Source organism: Phocoena phocoena, chromosome 3 (genome assembly GCF_963924675.1).
Source record: "Phocoena phocoena chromosome 3, mPhoPho1.1, whole genome shotgun sequence".
NCBI classification, from domain to species: domain Eukaryota; kingdom Metazoa; phylum Chordata; class Mammalia; order Artiodactyla; family Phocoenidae; genus Phocoena; species Phocoena phocoena.
This window is the reverse complement of record NC_089221.1, coordinates 121,618,168-121,637,071: the sequence shown is the minus strand read 5'-3', so window position 1 is coordinate 121,637,071 and position 18,904 is coordinate 121,618,168. Positions and strand designations below refer to the sequence as shown.

The window sequence follows — 18,904 nt, the reverse complement described above, 5'->3', positions numbered from 1 at the left end:
TGCCATTCATGACTTGGCTTTACTCCTACTCATTACTTCAACATCAAGCTTTCACTCTCCAGCCTCTCCCTCTCACAGACCTTATAGTTTTTACTCCATAGCAACTCACATGCTTTTAATTATAAATTTATAATTATATAGTTATTTATGTGTTTAATATCTTCCTCCATCTATAAATTCCGTAAAGGAAAAGATGATGTGGTTTTGTTTTCACTAACTATGCAAAGCACTTAGTACACTACCCGCCATTCACTAGGCACTCAACTGCCACATGAATAAGTAACTTCCACACTTCCCTAATGACTAATAAAGATCAACGAGTCAGTTGAAACATGTGTAGCAGAGAGCCATTAATCTGGGACTCAAAGTGAAATCCAAATGTTAGAACTGAACATGCCTTTACGTCTTTGTCTACACTTCAGAGTTTGTAAAGAAGATGTACATCCAGTATGACAATGATCCTTCCGAGCTACCATAGGTAGGTGAGTTAGCGGAGTGACCATTTTCCAATGAGAAAACAAAAGCTGGGAGAAATGAAGAGACTCACCCAGTATCATACTGCTAGTAACGGGCAGAGCCCGAAGGTGAATGAGACACTTCTAACTGTACATCTGCTTCACTTTCCACATGCCAACCTGTCTCTTAATTCAAGAAGGTCAACCTTAGAAGTATTCATGTCGGGACAGTGGTAATGAAAGGTAAATTATTAACATAACACCTGGGCCAGATTCTGAATAGATATGCAGAGGATGACGTTCAGTCTCACTATGCATTTCAGAATCTCTGCCCAAAGGAAATGACTGGGCAAATGAAGAACTTCATTGAGGGGTCAGCTTTATAATACATTTCTCCCTGATATCACTAAGGACCTTGAAAGCTCCAACTTTAGATCATGCCACGGCATGTTTCTAAGGAGTCTTTCCAAAGTACCTGTGGTATTTGGTAGGGGTCACCTATTAAGCTATGGCCACATTTATTCAAGAAGTATATTTGGAGCACCTACTATATCCCAGAGGTTATGCATGATACAACACGCCAGATCAGCTGGGAATGGAGACAGGAGGCTTATGCCTTAATGAGCGTAAGGATTATAGTACAAGTACAGGGTAGGGCTGGGTGGAATCCCATGGGAGAAGATGGAGGGAGAAAATGAGCAGTAATTGTTGAGTGTAGAGGGTAAGAGGAAGCTCATAAAGGCACCAGCCACCTTGGAACAAAAGGAGAAAACACCAAAGGAGAGAAAGAAGAGGGAAAATAGAGAACTAGAAACACAGAAGATAAATGTCACAATTACGTCCTAGTCGTGACTGATCAACTCAATCCTGGTTTGAGAAAAACACTCTTATAGCCTGTTTGAGCGTTTCTTGTGAGTTGATTGAATGATTTAATGACCTAATTTTTAGCCACGGTGAAACGAGCTGCACTTCCAACTGCCGTGCACAGACCCTTCCAACACTAATTGGAGCTAGACTCTCTTGTCCCCTCTCCCTTCTCCCTGTGGGTTCCGACTCCAACCTTTCCCTTTTTCTTTTGAACATGTCACCATTTCCAGCTTCTGCCGCATGGGGCCCCAAATACATGCTTCTCCTTGTTCTCAAAAAGGAGATTTAATCATCAGTGTTAGGTAGTGCTGCGTTAGAAACAAGGAAATCCACCTGGCTGGGCAGATAGCCGCGATAACTTAACACACACAGAAAAACGTACTAAATAGTTAGATTGGCTATGATTCCATTCACATCTATATGAAAGAGCCACATAAAATATTAAATGTGTGTAGCCACTTGCTTCAGAGATAAATGATAAGACTCATTAGTCATGAAAAAAGAATTTTTAAAATATGAGATTATGTGCGAATATCCTCAAGAGGTTCTATAGAAGATGACACACATTCACAGATAATCTACATTCTGGAATCCAATCTTAATTAGGTCACTGTTCCAGCAATCACCAAGACCTTTAGAAGAAAGAGAAACTAATTTTTCTTTCTCTCGTGCAGGGAAAAGATCAAATCACTTCTGAAGTTAAAACTTTCATAACCAACAGAAAGGGCAGCTTGATACAATCAAGAGATTTTTATAAGCATATCTATACATCACACCCTGTATATATGTCTTACAATTTTTCTGGTTGTTTCTTACTTGATGATTTCCGCCTTTGGCAATCATTTATTTCTAATGACTTGTTCGCAGAGCAGAAATGTCCATTTACCCTGGGACCCTCTTAGTCTGCTGCGATAGGCAACTCCAGAGGTAACGTGCCTGTTGGGAAGGAGGAAAGGAAGCTACCCTCAGAGGCTAACTTCCCATAGCTCTCAGAGGTCCTCCATGACTTCACGTATAGAATATCCACCTACAACTACTATTCTTCATCACTCTTACCTAGCTTTCTTCATCTCTACAGCATTTACTATCCTTCAAACACTCATGTATAAACACACACATTCACACACATATATATGCATATACTCTTATCTATTTTATTTACCAGAATGAAAATTTCATGAGAACAAGGTCTTTGTTTAGGTCACTGTGTCTTGAACAGTACACCCCAAACATCGTGGGTATTCAATAATTATTTGTTAAATAAATAAATACGTTCCCCATGCTGCTGCTTCTCAGTGTGGCTGGGAAGAAGAGATGGAGTAAGAGGCTCAATAAATAGCTGAGAAACAATTCCATTCTACTCCAAATCATGAAGGCTGAAAATGTAAACCTACCTAAGGTTTTCATGGAGAGCTGAGACTGCATAAATTACAGTTCTAGGGTTAAAATGAAAGTTTTCTTCTGCACTAAATGCTGGATATTCTATGGTATCCAACTCTCAAGTAAGACTAAAGTTGAGGATAACAATCTCAAGAAAGGGTATTAAATTAAATTAAATCCAAGATAATATTCAGAGTGAATTAATAAAGGAAAAGGTAAAGATTAGTAATGAGAAGAAAGCAATGATACATAAGAAGTTCATTTATTTTAAAGGCTTGCTCTAGAGTTGAAATGTGGCTTATTTTCTTTTCCTGATTAATAATAAATAATGTGTTCTATGTAACATTTGACCTAAAAAAAGTGATAACAATTAATGGAGAATAGAAATGCTAGCTTTGCTGCTTACTAGCATTGTGTCCTTAGGTGAGTTATTAAACCTCTCTGACACCAGGATTGCTGATTGGTTAAATAAAGGGAGAGGGGTCACTAATGAATTCCTAATGTATAGGGTCACTGCGAAAGCACCTACTGCTTATAGGCTGGGCTGAAGAGTTGTTTGTTTAATTTTTATTGGGGTATAGATGCTTCACAATGTTGTGTTAGTTTCTACTGTAGAGCAAAATGAATCAGCTAAACGTATACAAATATCCCCTTGTTTTTCTATTTCCTTCCCACTTAGGTCCCCACAGAGCACTGAGTAGAGTTCCCTGTGCTGTACAGTAGGTTCTCATTAGTTATCTATTTTACTCTCAATAGTATATATATGTCGATCCCCATCTCCCAATTCATCCCACCCCCCTTCCCCCCTTGGTGTCCATACATTTGTTCTCTATGTCTGTGTCTCTGTTTCTGCTCTGCCAATAAGATCATCTATACCATTTTTCTAGATTCCACATATATGCGTTAATATACGATATTTGTTTTTCTCTTTCTGACTTACTTCACTCTGTATGACAGACACTTGGGCTGAAGAGTTGTGTCCACCTGGTGGCAAAGCTATTGCTGGGTCATGTTTCAAGAAGTAAAGAAATCACCTTTTAAGCTACACCTACACAGGCATTCATGTGACTGACAGAAATTCTCACACTCCTAAACTCTTGAATACCTCAGCTCTCACCACAGACCTCCATGCCTAGCCCAGGGCTCAGACGTAATTCCAAAACCTGTGGGTTGGATGATTTCCTTTCTGATAAAGCAAAGGGGTACCCAATTCTTTCTGTAAACTTTGAATAAATAAGAAACGCCATTACTCATTAAAACAGTAGATTATTACCCTGGAATATTTGTTCTACAATAGAGGAAGGAGTTCAGACTTAGATTCAGAAACACAGAGCTTGAACCTTGACTTCACTATTAAGTATGTGACCTCAAACCAATGATTTTCTCTCAATGAACCTGTTGCTTCACCTGTAGCATGGAGATAACAAAACAGCGCCCTCATGAGGTTGTTGAGAAAACTGATAGGGATACTACATGTGAAAGTGCTTTGCAACAGTAAAGGACTCTACAAATGTAAGCTATATTAGTTGAGATGAGCCTGGTGTTGTCTTTTGTGATAACAATCGTACCCCTTTACAGCTTATCAAGTACTCTCCTGTGCATTAATTCATTCAAATCAATGTAGTCTGAGTTCCTGTGATTCGTTCTAATTCTTTGAGGAATGGCAGGAGTTTCTTTTGTTTTGTTTCTTTTCCCCCAAATAAAGCTTCAAACGCACTCTGAAAGTGTCTACTTGTATTCCTTTCTTCCTTCATCCACTATGTAATAATTGAGCATTCTTACAAGCACCGTATTAAGCTAAAAATCTGGAAGATATTAAAAATGGAGATATCTTCCTTTTGTAAACACACATATTCATTCATTTAGTAAACACACATATTCATTTTCATTCATTGTAAACACACATATTCATTCATTTAGTAAATGTGTATTGAGCATTTCCAACGGACTACAGAGTCAGATGAGCAAATACAGAGTCAAAGTAAGAACTCATGTAAATGAAAGAGAACAAATGTGACCACAGTACCATAGCCCTACCACAGAGGGGTCAATAACTACCTAAGAACAATAAGAAGTACTACATCAATCTCAAATCACCAATCACTAGTCTTTTTACAATGCCTAGAAATCTCCAGAAATAAAGACTCAAGAAATTCCTCTTGTCACTAACTTCATGAAGGCATTTGGGGTTGACTGGGATTGGTTACAATGCAGCTGGAGTGCTTCAGCGGTGGAACTGCCATTCAGAATATGTGCGGTGCCCATCCTACACATTCTAAATTCAGAGGGCCTTTTACAATCAGCTGAGAGGGAAAGTCAACAGTTATTCAGCTCTGCAGAAGAGAAGAGATTAAAAAATATTTGCCTTGCTCTTAACTGAGCTTTTCTGCCAATCCAGGAGACATACCCATTTTATCATTTTCTGTCTGTACACATTTCTAGGGTTCTATCTCTCAGTGGCAGCTAGATGATGTGAAAACCTTATCAGAACGATATTTAGAATCCCAAACAGTGATTACTAGGTAGCTCAGCCTCACTCTCCACCAATAATATTTTTAATGAAGAGCAGACGGCATGTGAAAATTTTTAAAGGCAACCTGGATGCCTTTTTAAAATAAATGTCACTATGAGTCCCTACTAGGCCCACATAGGAAGTGGTGGACATCCCATTTTGGGGGAACCACTTCCCCTTTGGGGAAACCTGTCCCTAACCACCCCCCCAAATGCACCACACATACCCTTACATGATTTGAGTGGAAGTAACATTTCAGTGCAATATGGGTACTACTCATGGAACAGCTGAATGGTCCAGAGATTTATATGCTTGCAAACTTGGGATTGGGGTCAGGAGTTGATCCAGTCTCTTCTGGGTGGCTGGACAATTAATACATGAACCTGAGACCTTATGGTGGTCCTATTTTGTATTGTGAGAATGGGAAGCAGTGGAAATCATTTTATAGTGATGGAGTGGCATGAAGCAGATATCTGGAGGAAAAAATAAGAGATTTAATATAGAAGAGAGAGGATTATATTTGGCCCATTCCACCCACTGTCAGTGAAGGTGGAATAATATCCCAAACAAGAACAGGGAGCTGCACACAGAAGAAGCAGAAGTGGTTGTAAAGGAAACAAACAAACAAACAAAAAAACTAAATCCGTATGGCTTAACTCCAAGCATATTAATGAAGACTATTCAAAACTAAATATAGAAAAGTAACAGATACATATGTCATGTACCTCATTACATTTATGTTCCCATGATTTGTTGATATAATGCAATATACTGTCTTCACTAAAGTCATCAGTATCTATGAGTAATTGAAAATATTTTTCTGAATTTATGTGCCTTGTATTTTATTGAAAGGTTATGGCCTGAATCAACATTTCCCTTTAGTGACAGCTATAATCAAGGCAAATGTTTTTTTATTTATTTAATATATTTATTTAATTTTGGCTGCATTGGGTCTTCGTTGCTGTACACAGGTTTTCTCTAGTTGTGGTGAGCGGGGGCTACTCTTTGTTGGGGTGCACGGGCTTCTCATTGCGGTGGCTTCTCTTGTGGAGCACAGGCTCTAGGCGCACAGGCTTCCGTAGTTGTGGCACGTGGGCTCAGTAGTTGTGGCGCACGGGATTAGTTGCTCCGTGGCATGTGGAATCTTCCCAGACCAGGGCTCAAACCTGTGTCCCCTGCATTGGCAGGCGGATTTTTAACCACTGCGCCACCAGGGAAGTCCCAAGGCAAATGGTTTTTAAGCCCATGTATTATTATTTCACAATGAACTGTGAAGGGAGTCATGATTCATGAGCTTGCTGCTTGTTTGTTCCCAGCTGCAGACAACATCCCCTTTGGCCAAAACACAAACTATAATGCCCCACTTTTTGGGATGCCAGGCTTTCAGCAACGAATTCAAGATGGAATGAGCTTTTAAATAGCCGACATAGACACCAAAATGTCTGCACTTTGTTCCATGAAAGAGTCCATCCAATAGCTATATTGACTCTCACTTAAAATGTCACCTTATTTTACACATCTGATTATTTATCCGTCCAAAAGCTTTAAAGGGTAGTCAAGTGACCATCATTAGAAAGCGTAAACTGGAAGCCAGAAATACAACCCTTTGAAACATTGGCCACAGTTACTATAAAACTCCATTAGTTTAGTAGCATTCAGTCTCCACACTAAATAAATAACACTGCAAATAACAGTAATGCTCACAGAATTACTGGATGTTTGTAAAACCCAACTTCAGGCATTAGAAAAAGGATAAGTTATGTTCAATATGTTTTGTGTTAAGATGAGAGCAAAGTGGGAAATATACATTGGAAGATGTACATTCCGAGTGGAATTTTATTTTAAAGTTCCTTGGAAAACAGACCTATGTTGAAAACGTCATTGTGAGGTATTAGTATGTTCAGAAGTAATGCAGCTAGTGCTGCTGTTTCCAACAGATGTTTGATGGAGACAAGAGAGGAAGGATTTCAAGCATGGGCTGGCCCATCTCCTTTCCCACCCTTTTCCTCAGCCTCCAGTTCTGAAGCCTTACCTTTGCCTCCTTACCAGCTTTTCATGCCTGCAAGGATGCTGAAAAGGGCCTAAAATCTGTATGTCCATGACAAGGAAATGATGGATACCCGTTGTGCAAAGGTTTGAAATAAGCCAGCAGATGCTACCTATTCATGGGGGATCATGAGAGAAGGCTGTGAGCCATCTAAACTCTCCATCCTAATCCCTCTCCCATTTTACTGGCTACTACTCTGCTTGAAAGTCAAACCCTGGGAGGAAAAAGTGTTATTTCTTCCATTGCAGAAGGACTAATACTTCACTAGGGGAAATCATCTTTTCATAACTGTCAATTCATAGCTGCCACATTTACTATTTTCGTTTTTCTGATCAAAGAGATGTCTACAACTCGCCATTTTTAATGAATAGATTTTTACATAGTTATCATAATACTGGTTCGTAACCCAGTGTTTCACACCCTTGAGAACTGCTGCTAAGCTTCAGGCTCAGTTGGTCTATAAGGCAGATGATATAACTGGAACCCAATATAAGATTAGCAAGACAACCCTAGGGTGGTCACCATAACACATCTGGAAATTTCTAATGTGTGACTCTCATTCGGCTCTATGATGAAAAACTACCAGCCACCATTTGCTTGGCAAAGCACTGATCCTGGAACCTCATGGGCTATTGTAAAACAAAAACAAAAACAAAATCTCCTGAAAAAATATTGCAGTTTCAGGAAAACAGTGTTTCCAGCTGCTGTAATCATTCTAATTACCTTAGAATGTTTCTTTTTTTCCCCCTTCACCCCCCTAGGGCCTTTTTGCCTTCAAATCAGCTACAGAAACAAAGCAACTTAGCACAGTAAAAAAGTTTATTAACACATGATGCAGTTCAACGGCATGAGAAAAAGCTAGGGAGAAAACAAGTATTATCCTTCCCATGAAAAAAGGTAGATCTGAATATTTCAAATAAAAGAAGCTGAGCTGGGGAGTGAATAACTCAACAAAATGTGAGACGAAAGGTCATGACAGCAGCTCTGACTGCAGAGAAATCTCAGCTCTATGAGATGGAAGACGGCAGTTTAATTCCTCAACTTGCGCAGCAAGTGCAGTTCATGGTTAAGGTGGGCAAGTTTCTAAATCCTCATTTATCATTTAGGAGAGTCCCCAGGTTCTCATCCACTGTGATTTCTTCTGCTTTTTGCAAACTTATTTGTGAGACACCAGGGAAGGTGAAATGGCTCCACTGACATACGGAAAGCGAATTTGAAGGGTTGCGCTTCTCCGCAGAGGTAATAGGAAGGAAGGGTGAGGGTAGCAGTGAATTGGCAAGGCCATTTTATCAGAGTATGGTGGGAAGACAATCTGATGCTGCTAACCAGAGAATTTTGGGTGCTTATAGTAGAAAAGAAGAGTGTGCAAGATATGCACGAGTTGGACAGAGCCATGTGAGAACTGAGCGGTGACTTTATCATCAGAGTCTTATTTTCTTGAACCAAGTAGACTTCACCTTGAACAACATGAACATGGAGGGTCTTGCACTGGATACAGAGATGCTTTGTCTCCCCATGAATACCTATGTATCCATTCACCACTTGGCTATCACGTATCCGCTGTACGTTGGGCATGGTGTTAGCGGCTGGATATGTGGATATGAATAAAATAAATTTCCAGTTTTCTTGGAGCTCATAGTATAATATGGGAGAAAGGCTACATATCTACTCAATATTCATTCATTCAATACATGTGTATTGAGCAACCACCTACAGTAAGCTCAGTAAAAGGAGTCTAAATATGACGTCAAAGGAGAGGGGCATGGGATACAGGGAGCCTTCCCGGAGTTGCTGATGTCTGCGCTGGGTTTTAAAGGTGGATTCTGTATTATGGTGAACGGTATTCTAGGCAGAGGACACCACACTCACAAATGCACGTATGCATGAAACTGGCACACTGCTGGGGCATAGAATTTGTATGTGAAGAAAATGAGAAAAATTAAATATAAAGACCACTTATATGACACAGCACATATAAGTGTTGAAAACACTTGGATAGTTGGTTTACTCTTTTAGCTACACTTTGTTTGATTTGAACACAACTTCCCTGGCATATTTCTGAAGGCAGTGATGCAGTGATGAGGATCTGAAGCTACAACCCCTGATTCACTCTAGCTAAAATTCTCAGTATCAGACACTAACCATAGGGGAAAAAGCATGGGTAATCTTATTTGGTGCAGTTTGTAGGCGCTATCTTTGTGGAACTTTAAAAGGAAGAGTGAATAATCCCACATTGGTATTTTCTGTCATGCCTCTACAAAGAAATCTATCTGAAAAATTGTCAACAGTATTATCTTTGAAAATAAAATAACAGTATTTAGGACTGTAGCATGTCCCAAGTCCCCCTAATGGACTCCTGGTCTCTAATCTCTCATGATGATGTCCTTAAAGATATCCTCCGACAGTATCTTCCAAAGCCTCCCTCAGCAACGTGCTCTGTTCGCTCATGGTCTTTATGGTCACAAAGCTTACTTACCGAACACCTAAATTCCTCTCATTACAATTCCAAACCCATGTCAGATTAAGTCCATCTTCTTCCAAGACATGAAAAGTCTCTTTATTTATTAATTCCCCAGTTCTCATCCGAAGTCCAGCCCAATGTGTAAACACAGCCTAAAAGACAAAAAGAGCCTCCTTCCTGTGACTGTCTTGTCATCAGTGGAAATGCCTGTGGAGTGCGGCCACAGAGTACTCAAAAAAATGGGAAGAACTAATGGGCAGGAGAGAAAGCATGGTTAGGTAGGGGTAAAAGTCATATAACTGCCTTGAACATTTCATGTTAAACCGAATCTACTTTAGAGGACAAAACATACTAAGGGCAGAAAGTTCTTCTGGCAATACCCAAAGTGTGGGTGGTAAATGAATATTCACTCTGAAGCCAGACACCTAAGAGAAAGCCCGCAATTAATATAGCAAAATCCCATTTCATAGACGCTTGCATCTTTTCCTACGATGAATTTTAGTTTAGGATCAATGCACTGTAAAAAGTCATTTAAGTCAAAGCAATCATGTGTCTATACGCAGTGAAGCGGAGAGAACAGGCCAAATAATACCTTGGTCCAGCTCAATCTATGCCTGAGACATTAGCTGTTTCCTTGCATAATTTAAAAACACAAGTCTGTTCCGTGGCCTTGACCAGTGCTAAACTTCATCAAGTTAAGCTGCCATCTATGACACATGTGGGATGATTCTTTCTAATGCACTTAAAACATCTTATTTAATTTACACATGAAAGCAACAAAGGCATAGAAATGACACAGCCAATAAAGTCGGATTCTGAAGCTGTTAAAAAGAAAAAAACACTGCAAATCAACTGTAGCATATCTGCACACATCCGAAACGAAATAACTATTTCTCTAACTTCACTACAGAAATTAAAACCACTCTGTGATGAGCTAGATACAAATTTTCAGCAGAAGAAAAGCTTATAAAGGCTCAGATGTGTTATCAAAGAAATTTTTAAAAGAAGATTGACTTAAATCCTATAAACCACTTAATGATCTGACAAAGCAAAGAACTAGATTTGGTGTATGTATTTTTTACTTGACTGCATACTGATTTATCCACATACACAACAGTCTCATTTCAGTCCTGTGTCTGAAATTCTTAGCTGTTAAGTTCTTGTATTACTTTTCACTACAGGTTTTTCCTACAGCTCTAACATACCTCTCCCCCACCTCCACACCAGCCTCAGGGCTAGGAGAATCCCCTTCTCTGGAGAAAAAGAGAGAGGGCAAGAGAGGAGGGAAGGGCGTGTCCTTTGAAATTCATGAAAACATTCTTAAAAGTCCAAACTAGGGCTTCCCTGGTGGCACAGTGGTTGAGAGTCCGCCTGCCGATGCAGGGGACTGCCTTGAACTGCCCGGTTCGGGAATATCCCACATGCCGCGGAGCGGCTGGGCCCGTGAGCCATGGCCGCTGAGCCTGCGCATCCGGAGCCTGTGCTCCGCAACGGGAGAGGCCACAACAGTGAGAGGCCCGTGTAGAAGTCCAAACTATACTTGGAAATCTGGAGAGCTGCTGAGTGTTCAAGCTCTTTTATTTTTTTTAAGTTTAATGCCCCCCCCAACAGATTCTTGTCAATGATATGTATGTATGGGAGAGGATACACACCACACACACAACACACACGCACACCACACACACACACCACACACCATACACACCACACACACAACACACCATACACGCCATACACACACACACACACACACGCACAACACACCACACACACCACACACTCCCCTGCATGTAATGTAAGTAAGTAAGAAAAACAAAGTCTGTATAGAAAGAGAGGGGAAAGATAATTACCCAGTGAGCTACACAAAACCGTGGCACTGTGGAACGAGAGATGGAGGTTTGTGTAATTATTTTTCTAATCTCTATGCTCCTACTCATTCCTGAGTCTGGGGACTTACTGGACCTGAGATAACACTCTTAGCACAATAGCCTGCAAAAGACTTGTCAGTAGGATGTTTTATTAGCTATGAAAGGTCTGAGTGATTTCTGGATAATCTTCCTAGATGCCTAAACCTAGGGGAGGCTTCTCCTCTCCCTTCTTCAACTTGCAGCAACTTAAATGTGTGTGGCAGCTTGGGTGAGTTTATGGAAGAAAGCATTAAACCAAAGGTCATAAATTGATGAAATGTAGATTGGCTCTGGCCCCAATGCTGTAAAATCAGTAATATCACATACAGTTCCTAACTGAATATTCTGTTGAAAATCAGATCTGGCTACACTAGATCTGGGTTTATAGTATAGTTGAAATATATACAATTGCTGCCTGGTAGCAATCAGCTAGAGTTGAGCGTAAGTTGTGCCCTTTAGCCAGGATAGAAATTCACCAGTTTACCACAGGCCTCACCATTCCTTATAGTCTGACATCCAGCCACTTCACTCATGTGTGGTATATACAGGATCTCCAATAACCCTTAATTTGAGGATGTTATGGTTAACATGATCAAGGAACCCCAAGGGAAAGTAAAAAGAGAGAAAGTTCAACAGGGGCTCTCTCCTTTAACAGACAAAGGCTCCATGAAGGATGGCCAAAGCATGTCATGGGAGAGCTAAGATTACAGGCCTGTTGGGAAGGTGAGGTAGGAAATGAGTTGAATAAAGTAGAGCAACCACTCCCCAAACTCCACCACCTCATCCAATGTTATCCCAAATCTGAACGGGCAGGTATATGCATCCAAGCCTCCAATAAAGGATACTCTGCTGGATTTATTCTGTGAGCTTAAGTGGTTAACAGAAATACTGCTCAATTACAGATGGCATAAGGAGCATAGATAGCACTGTGGTCACACCAAAGCATTGATCACCTCTCATCTTTACTTTGTTAGTGACAAAAGCCAATGAGATGATGATTTCCAGTTTATAAATGTCAATATCTCACCTTAACACACAACTCAGCCTTTTAATAAGCTTCTATTAGAACGCTAAACAGACCAAGAATATTGTAGGATTTTTTAACTGAAAAAGTACGGCTCACAAGAGGGGTTCATATTCTACTGTATAATGCATTTCACTTAAAAATATAACTATGATACATGATTCTTCTTTCAAGAATCCCTGGCTGCTCTGTAAATCAGAGCATCATCTCCCCCTGTCCTTTTCCCTGTATAAACCAGAACCCTCTCCTTTTTCCTCTCACTCCTTTATTACACAGAATAACCCTCCTTTTCTGCATGAACTTGGGTGCCAGTTTCACGCCTGGAACCAGAGGCTCATTTCTCCTCTGTGGAGGTCTTATCAAATCATTTTCTCTGCAAAACCAATCCCTCACTATAAGAGAATCACTAAACCAACTACCAAAATTACAACATATTATGAATATCATTGCACATGTATTCAGTATATTCCTTTTTGATAAAGAGTGTACCTTCTATATATACAGTGTAAAATGAATACGCTTGAAAACATGTATCTATAATGAGTTAGCTGTCAACCAGGAGAAAGCTAAATCATAAATGAAAAGAAGGGTGTGGGGGTCCAGACGTCCCAAGAGAAGGGAAAAGAATTTATAATAAGAGAAGAAAAAAGTAGAAATGAGTCAGAATGAAGAAGATTTAGCCAACAGAAAAGGTTTAATGTGGCGGTCCTAGAGAACTTGCCCTAGAAAGAGACTCTTGGGGATTGACTTCTCCATTTCCAGATGGGAACACTGAGGTGAAGTTCTCTGTAGTAAAAAACACCAATACAACTGCTGAAAAAAGAATTTTCTTTCTCTCACACAACAGTAGGGGCTACCCCATAAGCCCTTCTTGTACTCAGGTTTCACCCATCTCATGGTTCCACCATCACTTAGGGTTCTCTTCTGCAAGGTCAGCATGGCATGACATGTCATATATACGTCCTTGATCATGGGAGAGGAGAAAAACAGGAAGTTCAGGTCAAGTGTTTTCCTTTTAAGCAAGTAACTTTTTATTACATGTGCTTACATTTCATGGGTGAGAAATAGGACATCTTCCTATATATATCTGCAGAGAGATATGCAATTGTAGGACCCAGTCATTCAACTGGAATTCTATTCTAATAAGAAAAGAAGGAACTATGCTCTTGGAGAGACTGAGCCGACTGGTGTAGATATCAAGAATGTTAGATACTTGCCAGAGGTCCTGTACTATTCCAACTAGTCTAGGGTCCAAACCAAGGGTTATGGCAATCTTGTCTGTGATATCTCTCTTCTCAAAGAGCAAGGCAAAGAATCCCACTAACTGGGAAGAAATGAGACTTCAGGAAGTGAACGAAGAGATTCTAAATGAAGGCCATTCCTGAGAAGACCATAGCTGGCCCATCTGAACGTAGACAATGCTCTTGTCAAGAACAAAGCAGTGCTGACTGAAGAGGTATTGCAGTTAAATGCATTATTGCTGGGGAGCATCACATAAAGCAGTGTGGACCAGGAGACAAGAGCAGTCCCAAAGTGAAAACCCCTGAGAAGGAGGCTTCCCATATTTTGTGTTGGGTAGAAACCAAGACAGTAGAATCAAAATAAACCTGTCTCCAGGAAAATCATAGCACAGAAAAGAGATTGTGGTGACAAAGGCTACAGGCATATCATTCACATTAGCTGAGTAGAACTTTATAAGGAAAAAAATAGCTATTTTTGTTTCTTGGTAGAGCATAAAGACCACAAGACTGGCCACAGGCTATTGAAAGAAATTAAGAGTCAAAGGGATTGTCATCCCAGACTCCTCTGCTTGCCTTTCTACCACACACAGGCAAATTCCATTTTCATGAAAAAGAAATGAAAAACTAAAGGTTCTAGTGTGAGATCTCATTCTAGCAAAAGCAGTTAGATCTATAAAGAAATCTGAATTCGTTTACCTTCTCTCTTCCACTTAGTCTATACTGCAACATTATGAGGTGATGCTATTTTATCTTGTGACTCTTCCTACCATTTCAAATATTAACCTTGCTATCCAATCTCACTCTCCTAAATTGCTAAAAATGTTAGATTTTAATGTCTTCAGAGGTTGAAGTTATAATCTCTACTACATTCCAGAGTACTTAGAAGAATGCATCAGCTATCATTCATTGCTGTCTCTTCCAAAGCATGAGGATGGTACAGGTCCTAATTGAGATGATGCTTCCAATCTCAATCATTTCTTACTGGAATTCTAGCATTTTGGTTTTGAAATATTTGTCATGTTATAGGCTGAATAATGCTCCTCCCCACAAGATGTCCACGTCCCAATCTCCAAAACCTGTGAATATGTTACTTTATGTGGCAAAAGACACTTTTTCCATATGATTAAGTAAAGATCTTGAGATGGGGAGATTCTCCTAGATTATGCATGTGGGCCCTAAATGTAATCATAAAGGTCCATATATGAAGGAAGAAAGAGGGAGAACACGATGTAATGACTAAAATAGAGACTGAAGGGGGATTCAAGATGGCGGAGGAGTAGGAGGACATGGAGTTCATCTCTCTCCACAGATGCATCAGGAATGCATCTATAGATGCAACAATTCCCACAGAACACCAGTTGAAAACTAGCAGAAGACCTTGGACACCGGAAGGACTATAAAGATCCCTGCATAACTGAGTAGGACAGAAAAAAAAAGGGAGAAGGAGGAGGAGAGGAAGTGGGACAGGACCTGCACCCTGGGGCAGGGGAGCTGAAGCAGAGGAGAGATTCCCGAATTCAGGGAAACCCCTCTCTGACTGTGAAATCAATTGGGACAGAAGGGAAGCATTTGAGGTTGTCGGAAGAGGGTGAAGTGGCCAATGGGTGGCAGACAGGACAGAGTGAGAAATACGCAGATGGTCCATACCATGCTCCAATGTGCCCTGGACTGGGACGTGTGTTCACAGGTGTGCGTGGGGATTGGGAGCTGGTGCGTGGGGACTGGAGAACAGGCCCGGGGTGAGAACTGCCGTTGGCTGTGGGGAGACGGACTGAGGGGACAGGAGCAAGGAAATCTGCAGCAGGGAATGCCTATGGAAGAAGACCGGACGGCCATGGAAGCAGGGCACCATTGCTGAGTCACATGCAGGGGGAGGAGCCACTATTGTAGCCCCTCCCTCCCCACACGCAGATGCCTGCCAATGAACAATAAAAGAAGCCCCGTTAGGACTGGCCCACAAGTGCTGGCTGCAGGGCAAAAAAAAAAAAAAACCCTCTCAGGCCTGGCCCTCACACACCTGCTACCAGGCACCAGAAAAGGCCCTCACTAGGGCCATATCTCTTGTGCCCGTGGCTGCCGGCTTCTCTAAGCCTTTGGTGCCACTGGGGCTCCCGCGTTCCGAGCAGTCATACTACTTCTGTACCCTGTCCTCACTGGGGCAGACCCAAGAACTCCAAGGCAGCCTCAGGACCAGACTCCTGTGGGTGGACCATATGCAGGGGTGGGGATAAAACCAAAGCTGAACCCCAGGTATGGGGAGACTAAGGAAGAATACTGAAAATGTTTCCATCAGCTGTATGAGCTGCAGATTAAATCCCCGTGATCAGCTAGGTAGACCCAGTGTTTATGGAATATGTGAGTAGACAATGAGTGTTCCCACAAATGAAAACAGTCTAGCTCTGGCAGCTGTGGACTTTGGGGGCAGCACACGCAGGAATTAGAGCAGACCAGAGTCTGAGCGGTCCCCACAGGGTCCACAGCAGATCCAGAGATCAGCCCAGAGGCAGAGGAGAGGCTCTTGGGGAGCTGGAGGTGGGCTGTGTCTCATGGCATATGCAAGGACACTTACAGCTGAGACCCCAGGGAAACATAATTATTACTATTAATTTTATTATGTTTTAATGCATTCTGTTGTTGGTTCTGGCTTTTTTTTCTTTTCTAGTCCTCTTTTCTTTCTTTTTTTTGTTTGTTGTTGTTTTAGTATTTTTTTTTTTTTAGTCTTTTGGGATCTTCATGTTCTATAACATATTTTTTATTTTTATGTTTTTATATGTTTCTATTTTTACTTTGCTTTTCTGTTGTTCTGTGTCCTTTTCCCTTATTTTTTCTTCTTCTTTAATATATTTAAAAATTTTTTTAATATTTCCATTTCTACTTTGCTTTTCTGTTGTCCTGTGATTTTTTCCCCTCATATGTTATTTTGTTTTTTTAATCATTTTTATCAGTTTGTTCTTTTTTCTTGCTTTATTCTTCAGTTGGCACACTGCTTTGGTTTGTTTTTACGTTTTGTGCTTTTCTTAGTTTGGACCCTAATTGTTTGATTTCGTTTTGGAGTCCTTCTGTTTCACTGGTTGTTCTCTTGTTTCTGTTTTATTTGGTTCTGTTTTTGTTTCTTCTGTATGTGCGTGTGTTTTCCTTGTTTCTGGTTTTTTGTGTTTTTTTTTTTTTTTGCGGTATGCGGGCCTCTCACTGTTGTGGCCTCTCCCGTTGCGGAGCACAGGCTCCAGACGCACAGGCTCAGCAGCCATGGCTCACGGGCCCAGCTGCTCCGCGGCATGTGGGATCTTCCAAGACCGGGGCACGAACCCATGTCCCCTGCATAGGCAGGCAGACTCTCAACCACTGCACCACCAGGGAAGCCCTCCTTGTTTCTGTTTTTGTTTGTTTGATTTTGTTATTACCATTTCTCTGGAGTTTTGTTTGTCTTTTTTGCTTTGTTTTGTTTTCTTTTTCCTTAATTTATTTTCATATACTTTTTTATATTTCTATTTCTACATTGCATTTCTGTCATTCTGTCTTCTTTCCCCTTTCTCTTTTTTCTTTTTTATCATTTTTGTCAGTTTGTCTTGTTTCTTTGCTTCTTTCTTCAGTTGGCACTCTGCTTTCATTTTGTTTCTTGGTTCTGTGTTTTCAACAGTTTCCTTTTTAACTGTTTGATTTCATTCTTGGGTTCCTTTGTCTGATTGTTCTCTTGCTTTTTCATTTATTGGGTTCTGTTTTTGTTTCTTTTGTGTGTGTGTGTGTGTGTGTGTTTCCTTGTTTCTGTTTGTTTGATTTACTTTTTACCATTTGTCTGGGGTTTTGTTAGTCTTTTTCTTTTTGGTTATTTTTTTAATCCCCTTTATTACCGGGATGAGCAACTGGTAGGGTCTTGGTTCCTTGACCGGAAGTCAGGCCTGAGGGTCTGGGGTGGGAGCACCAAGGCCAGGACGCTGGACCACCACAGAATTCCTGGCCGAAGGGAAGATTAATTGCTCTCACAGAGACCTCTATCTGAATCCAAGACCTGGCTCCACCCAACTGCGAGCAGCTCCCAGCACTGGACGTCTCACACCAAACAACAAACAAGACAGGAACACATAAGCCATAAGCACACAGACTACCTAAAGTCATACTAAGCTAACAGACACCCCCAAACACACCACCTGACACGGCCCTGCTCATCAGAAGGAAATGACTCAGCTCCACCCACCAGAACGCAGGCACCAGTGCCCCCAATCAGGAAGCCTACGCAAGCCACGGGACCAAACTCACCACCGGGGGCAGAGAGCAGAAGCAAGGGGAACTAAAATCCTGAAGCCTAGGGAAAGAAGACCTCAAATACTGTAAATGAGACAAAATGAGAAGACAGAGAAACACCTTGCAGGCAAAGAAGCAAGATAAAAACCCACAAGAACAAATAAATGAAGAGGAAATAGGCAAACTACCTGAAAAAGAGTTCAGAGTAATGATAGTAAAGATGATCCAAAGTCTCAGAAATAGAATAGAGAAAATACAAGAAACATTTAACAAGGACCTAGAAGAACTAAAGAGTAAACAAGCTGTAACGAACAACACAATAACTGAAATTAAAAACACTCTAGAAGGAATCAATAGCAGAATAACTGAGGCAGAAGAACAGATAAGTGAGCTGGAAGATAGAATGGTGGAAATAATAGACCCAAGAACAAACACACCGAGACATGTATTAATCAAACTAACAAAAATTAAACACAAAGAAAAAATATTAAAAGCAGCAAGGGAAAAGCAACAAATAACATGAAAGGGAATCCCCATAAGGTGAACAGCTGATCTTTCAGCAGAAACTCTACAGGCCAGAAGGGAGTGGCAAGATACATTTAAAGTGATGAAAAGGAAAAACCTACAACCAAGATTACTTTACCCAGAAAGGATCTCATTCAGATTCGATGGAGAAATCAAAAGCTTTACAGACAAGCAAAGGTTAAGAGAATTCAGCACCACCAAATCAACTTTACAGGAAATGCTAAAGGAACTTCTCTAGGAGGAAAC

At 40.7% G+C, this 18,904-nt stretch overlaps 1 protein-coding gene across 1 annotated transcript in view; it reads right to left on the bottom strand.

Moving 5' to 3' along the window:
* KCTD16 (potassium channel tetramerization domain containing 16) overlaps positions 1-18,904 on the bottom strand; it is a 261,642-nt gene that overhangs the window by 76,292 nt on the left and 166,446 nt on the right. The gene's annotated exons all lie outside the window — the stretch shown is intronic.